Source organism: Tachysurus vachellii, chromosome 5 (genome assembly GCF_030014155.1).
Source record: "Tachysurus vachellii isolate PV-2020 chromosome 5, HZAU_Pvac_v1, whole genome shotgun sequence".
Classification (NCBI taxonomy): domain Eukaryota; kingdom Metazoa; phylum Chordata; class Actinopteri; order Siluriformes; family Bagridae; genus Tachysurus; species Tachysurus vachellii.
Window position 1 is genome coordinate 8,806,497 of NC_083464.1, and position 14,915 is coordinate 8,821,411.

General features: G+C 36.2%; 1 protein-coding gene across 2 annotated transcripts in view; it reads left to right on the top strand.

Moving 5' to 3' along the window:
• Positions 1-660: 660 nt before the first annotated feature.
• The window catches only part of itgb1a (integrin, beta 1a), a 34,554-nt gene continuing 20,299 nt past the window's right edge, over positions 661-14,915 (top strand). Inside the window, exon 1 of one of the 2 annotated variants that reach the window (XM_060869634.1) lies at positions 661-941. The gene's annotated coding sequence lies outside the window, so the exon portion shown is untranslated. The remainder of the gene's footprint in view (positions 942-14,915) is intronic. The other variant, XM_060869635.1, reaches the window with a different exon arrangement.

Consider the following 14,915-nt stretch of genomic DNA (forward strand, 5'->3'; position numbering starts at 1 on the left):
TGAGTATGTGAAAGAGTGAATGAGTGAGTGAGTGAGTGAGAATGTGAGAGTGAGTCAGTGAGTGAGTGTGACCACAAGATAGTGTTTTTCTTCTTTTGTTTCTTGTTATTGTTGTTGTAATAATAATAATAATAATAATAATAATAATAATAATAATAATAATAATAATAATAATGTGAAAAGGAGATACAGTGGGATCCAGAAGTCAGCTGTAGTGAATTGTTTCTATTTTGCATTTTGTTCTAATTTTAATATAACGATGTTTATTACAAATGATATTATTGACTACAGCTGCAGTGAAAAGTAGAATCTCTGGAATATTTATCTACATGATTTTTTTTATATAGTTTCTTAGAATTTATAGTCCCCTTTAATGGCAGTGTGCACTCACTCGAGCTATCATGAACATGAGGTTTGGGCAAAACCTTACATTTAATTAGGGACCTGGAAATAGTGCAAAATCTTGAATACTATCAAAAAAAAAACATTAAATTCTAAAACATTATCATAATGTCCAAATTAAACAAAAATAAAAAAAATTCCAGCTTTCCAATATGGTGTCAGGCTTGTGAACTCCACTCTAAATCCAGTAGGAGGCGCCGTTCTGACTGCTTCAGTCCTCACTTCTCCATCTGTGAGTGACTCTCTCTCTCTCTCTTTCTCTCTCTCTCTTTCTCTCTCTCTCTTTCTCTCTGGGGCACTGGACCAGCACACACATTTATGTCGAGTTGTGGATAAGTGTGAACAGTGTTACATCTATAGGAGTGTGATTTGGTATCAGTGGACTAATCAGACCTCAGTGTGAACACTGATGTGAAGAAGCTCAGCTCGACTCGGCTGGTCGGAGAGCAGAGAGATTTCAGCCAGCGTTACATTCACAGTCCGCAAAAACGGAGAGGAATCGCGTATGAGGCCTCGAAAGTGAAGAGTACATTGTAGAGGTGAAGTGCTTTTGTCACTTCTGTCTGATTTTATACTTTTATTCTTAGTTGTTTTCTCTAATTTATATTGTTTTCTTTTAGTTGACCATCATTAAGAAAGCGCGCTCGTGTGCGTGTGTGTGTGTGCGCGTGCGTGTCTGTGTGTGTGTGTGTGTGTGTGTTTAAAGCTTTTTGAGGACTTAATGTAGCATAATGATATCTGACAGGCTTCACTTGACAAACAGGAAACTATTTGTTGATGTATTTTTTGTTTTGTTAATTTATTATTATTATTATTATTATTATTATTATTATTATTATTATTATTATATTTTTTTCTGTTCAAACTAATCCAGGCAAGTTGGTTACTTTTGGTCAAGATGAAGGCATAGCGATAATGAACAGCCTATGTCAGTGGTAGGTCCTCATAATGATAGCAAACCACTACTACTGTGTGTGTGTGTGTCTGTATGTGCGTGTGTGTGCGTGTGTGTGTCTAAAGCATTATAGAGACCAAATGTCCCATAAAGATGTCTGACAGGTTTGACTTTGTGGGGACTTTGTGTGTGTTTGTTGATGTATTCTTTGTTCATTTGTTTATTTGTTGTTTTTGTTCAAAAACTAAAACAGGCAAGTTGGTTACTTCTGATGAAGATGTATGCATAGTATTGATGAACTGCATATGTGAGCGGTAGGTCCTCACAGTGGTAGCAAGCCACTACTACTGCTACTACTGTGTGTGTGTGTGTGTTACATTTAGAACCCGGTTAGTAAGGAACAGAGATGGTAGCATTTACAACACTTGAATACTGTGGTATGGATATAAAAAGCAAGGGGGAAAAAACTCCATGTCGAAACCTTCTCTAGTTTCAGGGAGAAAAAATAACAGGTCTCTTTTCCTGTGTGTTTCTCTAAATGTAGGCAGGCTAGAGCCGTGGTTGTCAACGTGGGGGACTGGGGGACTGAATTTAGTTACACTGGGGTAAAAAATAACCCACAATGTCAAAGTTATTATATTTATGATTGAGTTCTTACAGTTATTGGCCTGTATGGCTGCTCACTTGAATCAAATGGGTTTAAGCCAAACCTCGATAACTCAAAAACAAGTAGGACTGTAAATAATTTCAACTTGTACCTAATGTATTCTGTCACTGGAAAGTTTATAAATAAAAAGCACTATGTCTGTAATACATAGACAGACTGTTATTGTACACATTGACATAATAAGCCTCCTATTTAAATAGTTAAATTGATAAAATATTTGTGGATGGTGTATGTGTAATCTTATTTTATAGTTAAAGGTGTCCTGTCTAAATAAAAAAAGAAAACCCATCTGCACCAGTCAAACATGAATTATGTTGTAACTGCATAGTAAGGTTGTTTTAACAATTTTGTTCTGAAGCTCCAAAAAGTCATCCACATTACGTAACCGATGAAGCCCATCACATTATTGGTGAAATGTCTGAAATATTAGCACGGATTTTGGTGATTTGTTTTAAATATTGGCATGTTATGGGAGAAAAGAATGAAACGGACTGTTGCATGGCACTGGAGTAATGTAAGTGACCATTGAGTTGTCTCTCTCTGTGTTTATGGCAATTATGAAAGTGAGATTGTTATCCATTTCTGTTTACAGGGAACACACATTAAAAAGAAACTAGGATTCAAAACAAAAACACAATATTGGTATCCATTTGTTTGACCGTCCGCTTGTTCGTTGTATGACCGAATAGGCTAAATGAACTTTTGACAGTGTTAAATCTGAAATAACTATGTGGGCATTAGGTATTGCTGTAGAATTGCCTCGTAAACTTCACTCAGAGTAATACATAGATAAATGGGTGTGCTTGACATAAATAACTTTAAATCATTTTCCAATGAGTTGAGTGTGAGGTGTTTAGAAGATTTTGGCCTCAAGGCCATTGTCAGGCTCAATTTCACTAATTAGGTCTTCATTGTATGTGTAACTAAACTGAAGCTTCTAAGAGCTTGGTAATGATCAGCTTGGCTAAATTAGTCAGCTCAGGAGTCATAAATAAAGTTGACAATAACTATACATATTAAATAAAACTGAAAGAAAACTGACAATAGAGTTCGACATAATGCCATAAGTAATAAATGTATGTTAATCATATTAATTTACAGGTAACAGTAATGTCAAGAAAACTAAAATATTTTCACTTACATTTGCTAGCTGAATTACTAATTGAAAGCAGTTAGAAAGTTGCTATAATCATATAAGCAATACTCCTTATGTTCGAATGACTTTAAATACAAATACACTACTCTTAATAACTATGTGACTATAAATTTAAATACAATACTCTCTATTTATTTGGGTGAAACTTGTTATCACTTGAGGATTTTCCTGTCACTATGCAGCATAGACCCTCTAGGCAGCAAAGCATCCCGTAAAGTTGTATTAAAATGCGACAATGAAATGTTCTTGTATGAATTGCAGTAATGTTTCTATATTATATCAGATATTTTTGAGAGTCAAATTATCAAAAGTATCACTGTGGTATCATGGTGCTCAATCATTCAGCACAAACTGTTTTCACTGAACAGTGTAGACTGTATGAAAATCTCCTTTGAAACTGCAGACACAGATCTGAAGAATACACAAGTTCTGTGGGCTTCTGTGGTGGTTCAAGTGATTAACAGGACCTAAATTAACTCTCATTGGACAAGAGGCTTTTAACAGTTTATTGTACGTCCCACCCAGAGGCCGGGGTGAATAGTTTAAATTTGACACTGTGTTATTTGCTTGTACCACCTGGACTCCCGATTTCTCCAGAAGAAAAGGGGAAATCTCTGGGAAATCTCTCAAAGGGGCTAGAATCTTGCAACCAACAAGAAGTCACTTCTTATGAATACTACACAAGTAGTTTTGATTGTTTTTTTTATCATTATAAAGCATAATACTGTAAATAAGTTAACAAACATAAATGTACGTTTGATTTTTTTTGTGTGTTTTCTTATTGTTCTAGCTGTTTTTTGCATTCTGTTTTTTCCTTTTCAACCGTTTTGCAAGATAACAAAAATTCAGAGAAAATTGTTGAGCTTATTTTGAAAATGATGCTCTCACTTCTGAGGAAAGATTGAAAGATCAAACAGAACATGCACACAAATGTGTAAAAAGAATATATACATAAATACAGAGGACATTGAGGATTTCAGAGAGAAATAACGTTAATGCAGCATAGAAGCCACAAAATACACGAAGCACTTAGGGTTCATCAGATCAGACCGTATCAGCTGAGACATTTTATACTGTTTTTTAAACCAGTTGTCTTACTCTATGCTGTATATGTAAATAAAGGCTAACAATTAAAGCGATAATTTTATGGTATCACATTATTTATGAGATTTCAGGTGTGACAACCCAAATGGTTGTTCCACTGACTCTCCCATGCTATAATTAATTGACCGTCACTTCAGGTGGTATAACTAAAATATTCCTGAGACCAAGAAATACCTTGTACTGGAATCTGCTTAGAATATCTTGTAATATCTTATATACAGACACACGTATGTTTAACAGGCTGGTAGTGACCACTGTTTACTTAAATGGAGCTAGCAAAAACTTACATTAGTAAATCTAGCTATCTAGAAGGGTTGATGTTAAGGTTGTTGAAGAAATCCTGATGACATGGCCATTGTATTATTTTGTTCTTCCTGAATTAAGTGTAAGACTGCTGAGTTGCTGATATGGTTGGAGTATAAACAGGGAAAAAATCAACAGGGAAAAATGACATTCAGTAAGCTTCAAAGACAAATTATTTCCTAAATGGCATTGATCCAAGGATGTAGTTGGGGTAGCGATTCAAGGATAGGAACTTGAATCAGGAAATGAGCAGTTATCAAGCACCATTTTAGCCTTGAGTATGATGTCTGGATGTCCTTTGTGGCCTTCATACAGTAGCAGCTGATGGAGTTCACTTTAATCTGGTCGTGACAGTAAATACAGAAGGGGTGGGGTAGAGAGGGAGGTCTGGAGATGGTGGTGGGCAGTGCTAGTGCAGATCCATATATTTTTAATCAAGAGAGTGTGTAGCCTCTGTGGTATACATAATTGTAGGAAAGTGTGTGTGTGTGTGTGTGTGTGTGTGTGGTTGTGTCTTGTGTTCGCCAGCTCACCGATTGAAACCCCAGCTGCTGCACAGAAGCCTGATGTTTAGAGATATTTTCATGGGGACATCTGCTTGCACACAAGTGTTATTTTTTTTGTTTGTGTGTGTGTGTGTACAAATATGCTTGTGTTAGTTGTCAGTAACTTGTTGGTGTTAAAAGCTACATGTGTTACTAGTTTTAAAAGATCACTGGTTTGCTTGTGTTTGAAGCCAATCTTAGGGCATTCAATGAGTCATAAATATGTGAGACTGAGAAATGTGAGTTCTGTTCAGTTTATGCAGGTGTAGAATCTACTTCACAGCTTGTGGAGTTGGGGGACTTGATCAATGAGACTATAGTGAGATTCAAGTCATAACCTGCCAGTCTTTAGCATACAGCCGTAACCTTCCTCCCAGGCTGAGATGAAAGGCAATGATAGATGATTATCTCCAGGATTATTCCAATTAGCGTTATTGCCAGTCCACACTCACCAGCCAAATCTTCTATGTGGCATGATAGCTACCAACCTGCTTTGTTTTCATTAGGGTTTAAATTACAGGCTTCCACACAATACTATGTGATTTTCATAAATAAGCAGCAATTCATTATATCTGACAATACGACTGATTCTACGACGATATGATTTATTAGTCTCTGATTGATATGTGGCCAACACACAGACACACACACATACACACACATACACATACACACAGTTAGATAGAATTGGATATACATGATACAAGAATACAATTGGATCATACATGATTCATACAGTGAGGTCCATGAGATTATAGAATTCCTATTATGGTTTTAAGAACCTATGCTTTGATTAGCAAGATAAATGAATACACATTTCTAATGTGAAACTTCTGATTTGCCACAGAGGTCATGCAGTCTTGGTCATCGAGTGTAGACTTTTGCACCATTTAGAAGGCCAAATATAGACCGGACTCTGTTGTGAAATTTGTAAGTTGTGAAACAACGCAAAATGGTTTTGCAGGAACTTTTGAGCTCAGCTTTCTACCAAGTTCAGTGATGTTGTATAAAAGAGAAATAATGCCTGTTTTATGTCACAGTTCACAGCAGCAACTACAAGCACAACATCAAAGTATGGAGTTTCTTATAAATAGCTTTTTTAGTCAGCGCATTTCCACTAAATTGGATTATATTGTATAGTCCGGAGAACAGAATCTGTGTTTCAAAGAAAACCAAATCCTCGAATCTGTGTTTCAATGTAAATCCAGATTAAAGCTTTATTCAGAAAATAATTTTAGTTTTAATAATAGTTTTACATTTGGCATGTTGAGAGAAATGTCTGATTCCACAATAATGCTTTGGAATGATGGATGTACGAATTGATGTGAATTACATGTATATAAAAATATATAATATAAAAATACAGTATAGATACACTCACAAATGTTCAGGTGAAAGTTTTTCTGAAGTTCTGTGCTAGATATAATTACCATATTAACATAATAAAATTAACATATTTTGCTTGGTACATGATAGATAAATGATATTCCAAAAATAGACTGAGCTGTTTGTCCATGTTTAAAACCACTGAGTCAGATTGTCCATTTTATAATAATTCTATTTCTAATTTTAAAACATTTGAAAGCTTTCGAGCCAGCTGACCCAGGCTGCAAAGTCTTTTAGTCTGGAACGATCTTCATTTTTGTGGTTCTGGTTTGTTTTTCTGCTTTCTTGCTTGAACTATGATGTACTTCTTTTGTGATACGTTTGTAAACAACAGTCTCGGGAAGTTCTGGAAACACTCTAAAAGATATTCAACTCAGTATGCCTGCATCGTGTAGTATTGTTTACAACGAACCTTAATAGTTCTGTTTTTTTCTTTGCGTCTCTGACCAACATTATAAGTTGAAACAGATTCTCAAATACTGATGTTTTGGTCAGTTTTCTATAAATTTTTATACATTTTGTCTTTTTTGCTAGCCAATAGAATGGTTTCAACAAAAATATGAATATTAAAAAACCTCCTTTTGCTGCTCACCCTAGCTGTTTTATCTCTACAGATACCACAAAAATAGACTGAGCAAACATTACTTAGTAAGTTTACCAACTGTTATAGTATTTAAGAAGTGTCTTTACCCATACACGAGTGAAAATATCCCGGAAATGGATACCGGATTAGCCAGGGGCTGTGTTATCCCAGATTTCCTCCTCTACTACTTCTCACACTGAACTGTAGCTTCAGAAACATTCATGGGAAAAAATACTGCATTCTACACACATGCAGAAAAGACCAGTAACTGTGTTGTTCACAATGTGGCTTGTGTTCTCGCAGGCCAGAAGCACATCACAAATGGAACAGCATAAAATTGGTTTGTGTTGGTCTGGCATGTGGTCAGTGCTCTGTTGTCCACATTCGTATTTGAAATGCTGCCCTCACCCAAATACCATGCATAGCAAGGTCTCGATGCAGTGAGTAACAGAGACTTTGTTGTTTACTGTAATCTCCATAAAAACATGCTATATAAACACTGTATCTATCCTAGTGTGCTAATTAAATAACTATAAAATGTGCTGCACTACTTTAATGAAGGCCTAAAATTTATCTGTGTCTTTTGGTCTGAAACAGCTGAGACTTATTACCATTACAGCAGGCAGGTTTGTGACTTTCGTCTAAACACGATTGGCTGAAGGGTGTCTTAAATGAGCTCCTCATGGGCATGGGGAAGAAGGATAGATGGGACAAATTTCCACAAAAGCTTAGAACTTATTTAATGAACCAGTTATGAACACAAACTAGAGGATCAAAATGTACTTATTTGTTAAAAGAGACTTGTATTTATATTTATTGGCATTCATTTCTTGGCATCAAACCAATTAAAGAACATTATATTAGTCATTTAGAGTCTTGCTTAGGACTCGTATTAAATTAACATGCAGATTAATGTTCAGTGTTATTTGTTGCATTAAACAAAAACCCCGACAAGTGCTACTTTGACAAAATCTTTAAAGTATTCTGTTATTCCTTTTAGCATTTACCAATCAGTGCACCAACCCGTTTCTTTGATAGAACAATTGAATTAAAAGACATTTCAATTAATTTGTTTCATTTCCTGCCTAACATACAGCTCTTAGGTGAGTGAAGATGTGGCTAAGTTTTAGATGACCTCACAGTTTCAATGTTTCACTTAAATCACTTTGAAACATATTATTTACAGCATGCTTGGTTCTCATGCCATGTTAAATTTCCTCTCAAAGTGTGGGGGATATCTCTTTCCATGTCCTCTCCTGTCTGCAGCGGTATAAATCAGTGAACTAGCATAATAAAAAGGACGGATGGGTGTGTAGCTGTGTCTTTTGTTTTTTTCCGGACCGTAAATTTAAAAGCGACCTTACACAGCTACATTCACATATCAGATTTATTCAGACCCAGATTCTAATCACAAACATCCCTTTATCAGGATTTCTTTTTTATTTGTGGTCTAGCAGTATCATCAATCCAATGGTTAGATGGATATAGATTGTGAAGGAGAAAAGGGCTGCATTTTAGATTAACATTCATCCCTGAACCTCACAGAGAAGAGCTCTGGCTGTTAGTCAGCATGTGAGTTGCTCTCATCTATGAACCAGCGAAAACGTCAACTCAGCAGTGTCAGAGCTACAGCACATATCCATGATTACACAGTCTGTTCTGAACAAGGGAGAAGGCCGGCTTGCAATTTTTTAAGATAATTTTGTTAATGATTAAATGATCCATAAATAAAGTTTTCCCATGCGTTTCAATTTTGCTATATGTTAAAGAGAATATTCATTCATTCATACGTCCATTCATTTATTTGTTCACATTAAGATAAATCAAGCAAGCTTTATTCTGGCCATAGTTATGAGCTGTGAGCTGAGAAAATAATCCTTTGATTGTCAACACTCACATTTTTTCACAGTGAAGGTTCAAAAGTGAACAGTAGGCTGAATAAATGCCTTTGTTTAATGTACACTTCACTAGTAGTACACTGTGTTGCACACAGTTGGAATATACCACTAGTAATAAATTGTGTTGCTTGTGCACTTGTGCGCATCCTTGTAATCTGCCAATAGGTGAATCAAGTCACCAGTTCCATACATTAATCGTATTTGTGCTGATTTTGCCCACGCTATGCTTGTAGATACTTTTGATAATAAAACAGATTGTTAATTCGTGTTACATGAATTCATGTAATTAATATGGTGATGTGTTAAGCTAATGTGGTAGCTCAATGGCTTAGGCATTGGACTATTGATCAGAAGGTTGTTAGTTTGAATACCATGTCCACCAAGTTGCCACTGCTGGCTCCCTGAGCAAGGCAGATACCTCCCAATTGCTCAATTGTACAAAAAATAATGAGAAAATGTAAGTCGCTTTGGATAAGGACATCTGCCAAAAATGTAATTCCCTTTTAACAGACCGGCTGGATTTACTCTGTCTCCGGATTTATTTAAACACATGATGGTCATTTGTCTGCAGATTATCGCAACATACAAAGTATTTACAATGGCTTTCAAGCAGCTGTTAGTTTAGGTAGTGTTTATTCCTGTCCTGGTGACCCATTACCTAGGTCAGGTCTTGGTTTAAACCTTTCGCTCTACAAACCACACTGTTTACATTGTATACAGAGAGATGTGGAGAGTTTTTTGCTGGTTGTTACAGTTGTTAAACTAGGGTCTGAAAGGCATAGTTAAAGTGTCCATGGAATTATTTTTTAATATGATGTATTTTTTTAATAATATTACACAGGTGGAGATCATGTATTGACCAACTATGCATTATCACTGATGTTGTTAAAATAATTTTTGTCATATCACCCATTCCTACATAAAACTCTTTTCAGATTAGTCACGCATACAGGAGCTAGTGATGGGCAGAAATAAAGACATGACATGAGGGTTGTATTTGAGTATCCATTCATTCATTTTCTACCACTTATCCGAACTACCTCGGGTCACGGGGAGCCTGTGCCTATCTCAGGCGCCATCGGGCATCAAGGCAGGATACACCCTGGACGGAGTGCCAACCCATCGCAGGGCACACACACTCTCATTCACTCACGCAATCACACACTACGGACAATTTTCCAGAGATGCCAATCAACCTACCATGCATGTCTTTGGACCGGGGGAGGAAACCCCCGAGGCACGGGGAGAACATGCAAACTCCACACACACAAGGCGGAGGCGGGAATCGAACCCCCAACCTTGGAGGTGTGAGGCGAACGTGCTAACCACTAAGTCACCGTGCCCCCCCTTTGAGTATCCAACTCTTTTTAAATTTGATTATTCTTATTCTCATTCCTGAAAGTCACATATTAGAAAGGCACATCATGGAAACAGATGCTCTGAAGGAGTTAGAGAGACTTTGGATGTTTTTTTTTTTTTTTTTTTTTTTTTTTTTTTATGGACATTGTACCAAACTCCCCCAGTTCCCAGTTTAAAGTGAGTCTTATGTCATGCTTGTGTTGGCCCTCTGTTCAAGCTAGAGGATGAACAGGGTGTTTGTGTAGCTTATCTGGTTCTTCTTTCTCAGTCTCTGTGTCAGAGAGGTTACTGCTTAAACAGTGTTTAATTTTCTCCTGAATAGAAGGGTTTGAGTGAAAAGGCTGCCTTTTCCTGTTCTTTCCCCTTTTTTTCTTCTGTTCCTTCTTTCCATACTGTGCAGTCTTTCCTCAGGCTGAGCATCTGGCCCTCATCTCTGCTTATTCCATGACGCTGTCCAAGTTAATTACTGTAGATTTGGATATGAACTGCGCTGCTGAGTAAGGGGAAATCTCAATGCTGTCTTGTCACTGTAATAAAGTATATTCTTAAGGGCTTAATTTCTTCTTTTTCTTATTTAAACCCATCTCATTGGTTCTGTTTTAGAGAATAATTGTTAGTGGTCTCAATTACTGATTTCTTCCTAGAGATTACACATTAAAATGTGATGGTAATTGCTTCTTTTTAAAGGGTAAAGATTCTTACTCTAAGTCAAAAGACAAAATAAAATTAGAAGCTGCATGCAATGTCCAGGTTTCTGTAATAATGTTGTTACTTAATCTTAATGAAATGGGTTGACGTTAACCCAAACGTTTTTACAGATCAAATACTATAGAATCAGAAAATGGAAGAAGTAGACAGAAGGTGAGTTAGAGTTAAGTTTTTACATGAAAAAATTATTAAGGATTCTTTTTCACAGCCCTGTAAAGACGATACTAACAACTTACAGTTGTCTCATGCCAACTGTAAGACAAATCTAGGCTTTCTTTAACATGTAGTTTTACATTAATGGTTCACCAAACAAGTCTTTAATTTGTCATTCATAAACCTGCAAACCTCTATACAGTCAAAAATATTTAGTATTAAACTAAAATTTCTTTTTTAGAGTTTTTTTATTTTTCGTAAAGAATAAAAATATATTCATTATAATTTTATAATCATGTAGGTTACAATTTAAAGTAGAAATAACACTAAGCATAGACATTCCAAAAAATGTTTGCACTTTGTTGGATAAATGTTTTTAGCCATGCCAGGCTCAGAGAGACTCTTGACTCTTATGCATTTTATACCTTGTTGATGGATAGCTGGATAGATAAACGATGTTCTCAGGGGAGAATTTCCACCGCATTCTTTCCTCTCTCCAGCTGCTAAGCCACACAGAAACCTCTTTTTTCCTGAAATTGTTGCTCTCCTGGTGTTTTACAAGCATAGCTGACATTAAAGCACTTAATTCAGAACCCCAGAGTCGTGGGTTTTTAGGGTCGGTCTTAATAAACTGATGTTTACATGGTTATGTTCAGCTGTGGAGTTAACTGACATGACCTGCTTTTCGGGGTAAAAACAGTCAATAGAAGTTAAAGGTTGTTTGTTTAGCTTATCACTATACAAAATTATGTTTGTTCGGTATTGTTTAGAATATTTCCACAATAGTTCCCCAATATTAATATATTAATTAATAAAGTGTAGTTCTAGTGCATGTTTATGTTTCCTGCAGATAATTAATGAAAATTCAGCCTGCATGATACAGAAATTACAGAATGATCAAATTGTTATCAGCACTGCTGTGATTTTATATTTACTGGGATAAAACAGTGTTTTTTTTTTTGAAAGCTGATGAGAATAGCAACAGGGTAATGTCCTTTTACAGTAATGCCACAGAGACCTGAGCTAATCTGGTCTTACTGACCGACACACTGTCTGCCCTTGGTGTGCAATGGGCTCTGAGCAATGAATCAACCAAAGACTCAAATAAACATATAAATACACACACACACAGACATACAAATTAAATAATACATGTTTTATTAGTATATGGCTCTGAACTCCATGCTAGAAGTAGCTAATGAACTCATGCTAGCGGCTAATGATTTGCGTTTAATGAGTAATGTGTAGTTTTGAATGCCAAACTATGGTAAATTGGGAAACAACACCTCGATCGACACTTTTGTTTACTCACAATGTGTCATTTTGACAGATTTGTGTCTATATATGTGTATCTTCTAGCCTGTTTTAGCTATAGAATGCCAACACAGGATAGCTGCTAAAATGTGTTCTTGGTCTATTTTTCTATACTTTATGCATTTAAAACATGTTTAAATGAGGTGAAAGGGAGTTGTGTGAAATATTTTACATATTTTAGCTAGCTCACTAGCTAAACACTAATGGTTTTTTAGATTTTGTTTTGATTTTGTGCTCTGTTTTAGCCAACATGTTCATGGCTAACAATGCAGGTCCAGGCAATGAATCTGAAGGGACAAGGATAACAAAAGGATAAAGATTATCCTCAGAGTCTCAAATAATTAGGCCACATCCCAAACCACATTGTTCCCTACTTTATTGTATATTAGTATGCCAGTGGTGTCCGTGTTATTCAGTGCATAAAATGTAGTTTAGGACACTGTATTAATACACAGGCTTTAGATTAATCAGAGCAACAAAGTACTGAAATACATTTCCACAAGAAGCTCACAATAGCATTAATTTCCTTCAGCTTCAGCTAATTTTTGTCAACAGTGAAACACAGTTGTTTTGCCTGTGAGCTTGTAAAAAAGACACCCTCTGTAGCAGCAATGCTGAAAACAGTAACTGGCTTGTCCATGATTGCGGTGAGTAAAATTCCTCCAGAGCTGCCTCACCTCTACCCATTGAGTGTTAATGTGAACCACATGTGTTGTGTTCAGTAGGGGAGGAGTGTTTCCAGTCTGACCCCACACACTCCTCCCAGACTCTGAGCTCCTGCTTTTCACTCAGCCCTAACTGCCATGTTTTGCTTTGTTCAAACTTCATGCCTTCTAATTTACGGTAGCACAGGCATACTTTTTTGTTTACACGCCATATTAATATCAATATGGATTTCTGCTCTCGTTAAGTGGTGAGAGTTCAAAGAGCGTTTCAGTGGCTTTAGTGGTAAAATGCTGTGCTGATGGAGTTCATATTTTCTGAAAGTCATTTTCGTTGCTGAATATTGAGTAAGGTTAGATGTGTGAAAAAGATAAAAAGTTGCCCTGTTATGTAAGAGTAAGATTCATATTAATTCATATTAATATTCACATATTACAGTATTACACGTATATTATCACGTACATGTAAAATACGTCAACAAAATTATTGTCAACAGTTTATTACCTAGAAAGCGAAATTGTACTGAGGTTAGAATTTTTGAAGTCTATCCAATACAACATTGCCTGGGCTTTTTTCAGTTATCAAATGTCGAGTTTCAGTGAGTGTGTACTCAGATTCTCAGATGCTTTTCTGCTCACCATGATTATAAAGAATGGTTATTGGAGTTAAAGGTAGGTTGCACCAATCTGTATAAAAGCTAATGACTGCTGTGTGTATGTGTGAAAATCATAGGAGATTATTAGTTTCTAAAATACTCAAACCAGCCTGTATAACACCAATTAACCACGGTCAAATTTACAGAGATCTCAAATGATTTTCCTCATTCTGATGTGTGATGAGAACAAGAACTGAAACTCTTTGCTTGTATTTGCATGACTTTATGTAGACTGATGTCTAAGCAAAGTGTTTTCTGAGTCTTCCAGAGGGGAAGCCTCAGTGTAATGTATGTATATATATATATATATATATATATATATATATATAGACATTAGATATAAAACTTAGATCTAAGAAGCCTAAAACAGCAAATGAATCAGCCTGAGTCATCCCTCTGTCCCGTATGCAGCAGAAATCGATAATCCTTTACCTGAAAGCAGAGCCAATTGTGTATTAAACTCTCAGCCTGTCTGACTGCCAGCGCCATCTGAGAGATGGCCGCTGAGCAGAATTCGTGTAGGGGGAGGACATAATGGTAAGCAGATGTCCCTGATCCACATATGTCTAAATTATTTATGGCACAGGGACATGTTCCTATGTCCAGTTAAGTGTTTTGGGGTCAGAACAGGACTAATCTGATTTTCTACTGTACATTACACATTGCATTCTAAAATGAAACTTAAGGCATAACCTTTGGCACATTTCTAGCAGCGTTTCCCACACATCTGAAGTGTAGGGCCAATACATATGAGTAATGTTATATAGTGTGGGAGTGGGTGTAGGTGTTATATATAAAGATCATAGTTGCTTGCAACCACATTTTTAGAGTGTAAAACAACCCAAGAACAATTAGCAAGAAAAGAGAAGCACCATCAGCTTACTCACTCCTCTAATCTCCCTCTTCTATTCCTTTTTATAACCAAAGTGTGAAGGGTTTCTAAAATGGGACACATATACCAGGGTGGTCATCTATACTGACTGGGGCCCCACGTGAAACCTGTATATAAGAAACAGAATCTAAAAGTATATTAATTCAACAATACTGCTATATAACAAATTGCATTATAAAAAATACAAGTGATAAAAGTTTGCAATGACAGACAAGGCACATAGCAAAAGATT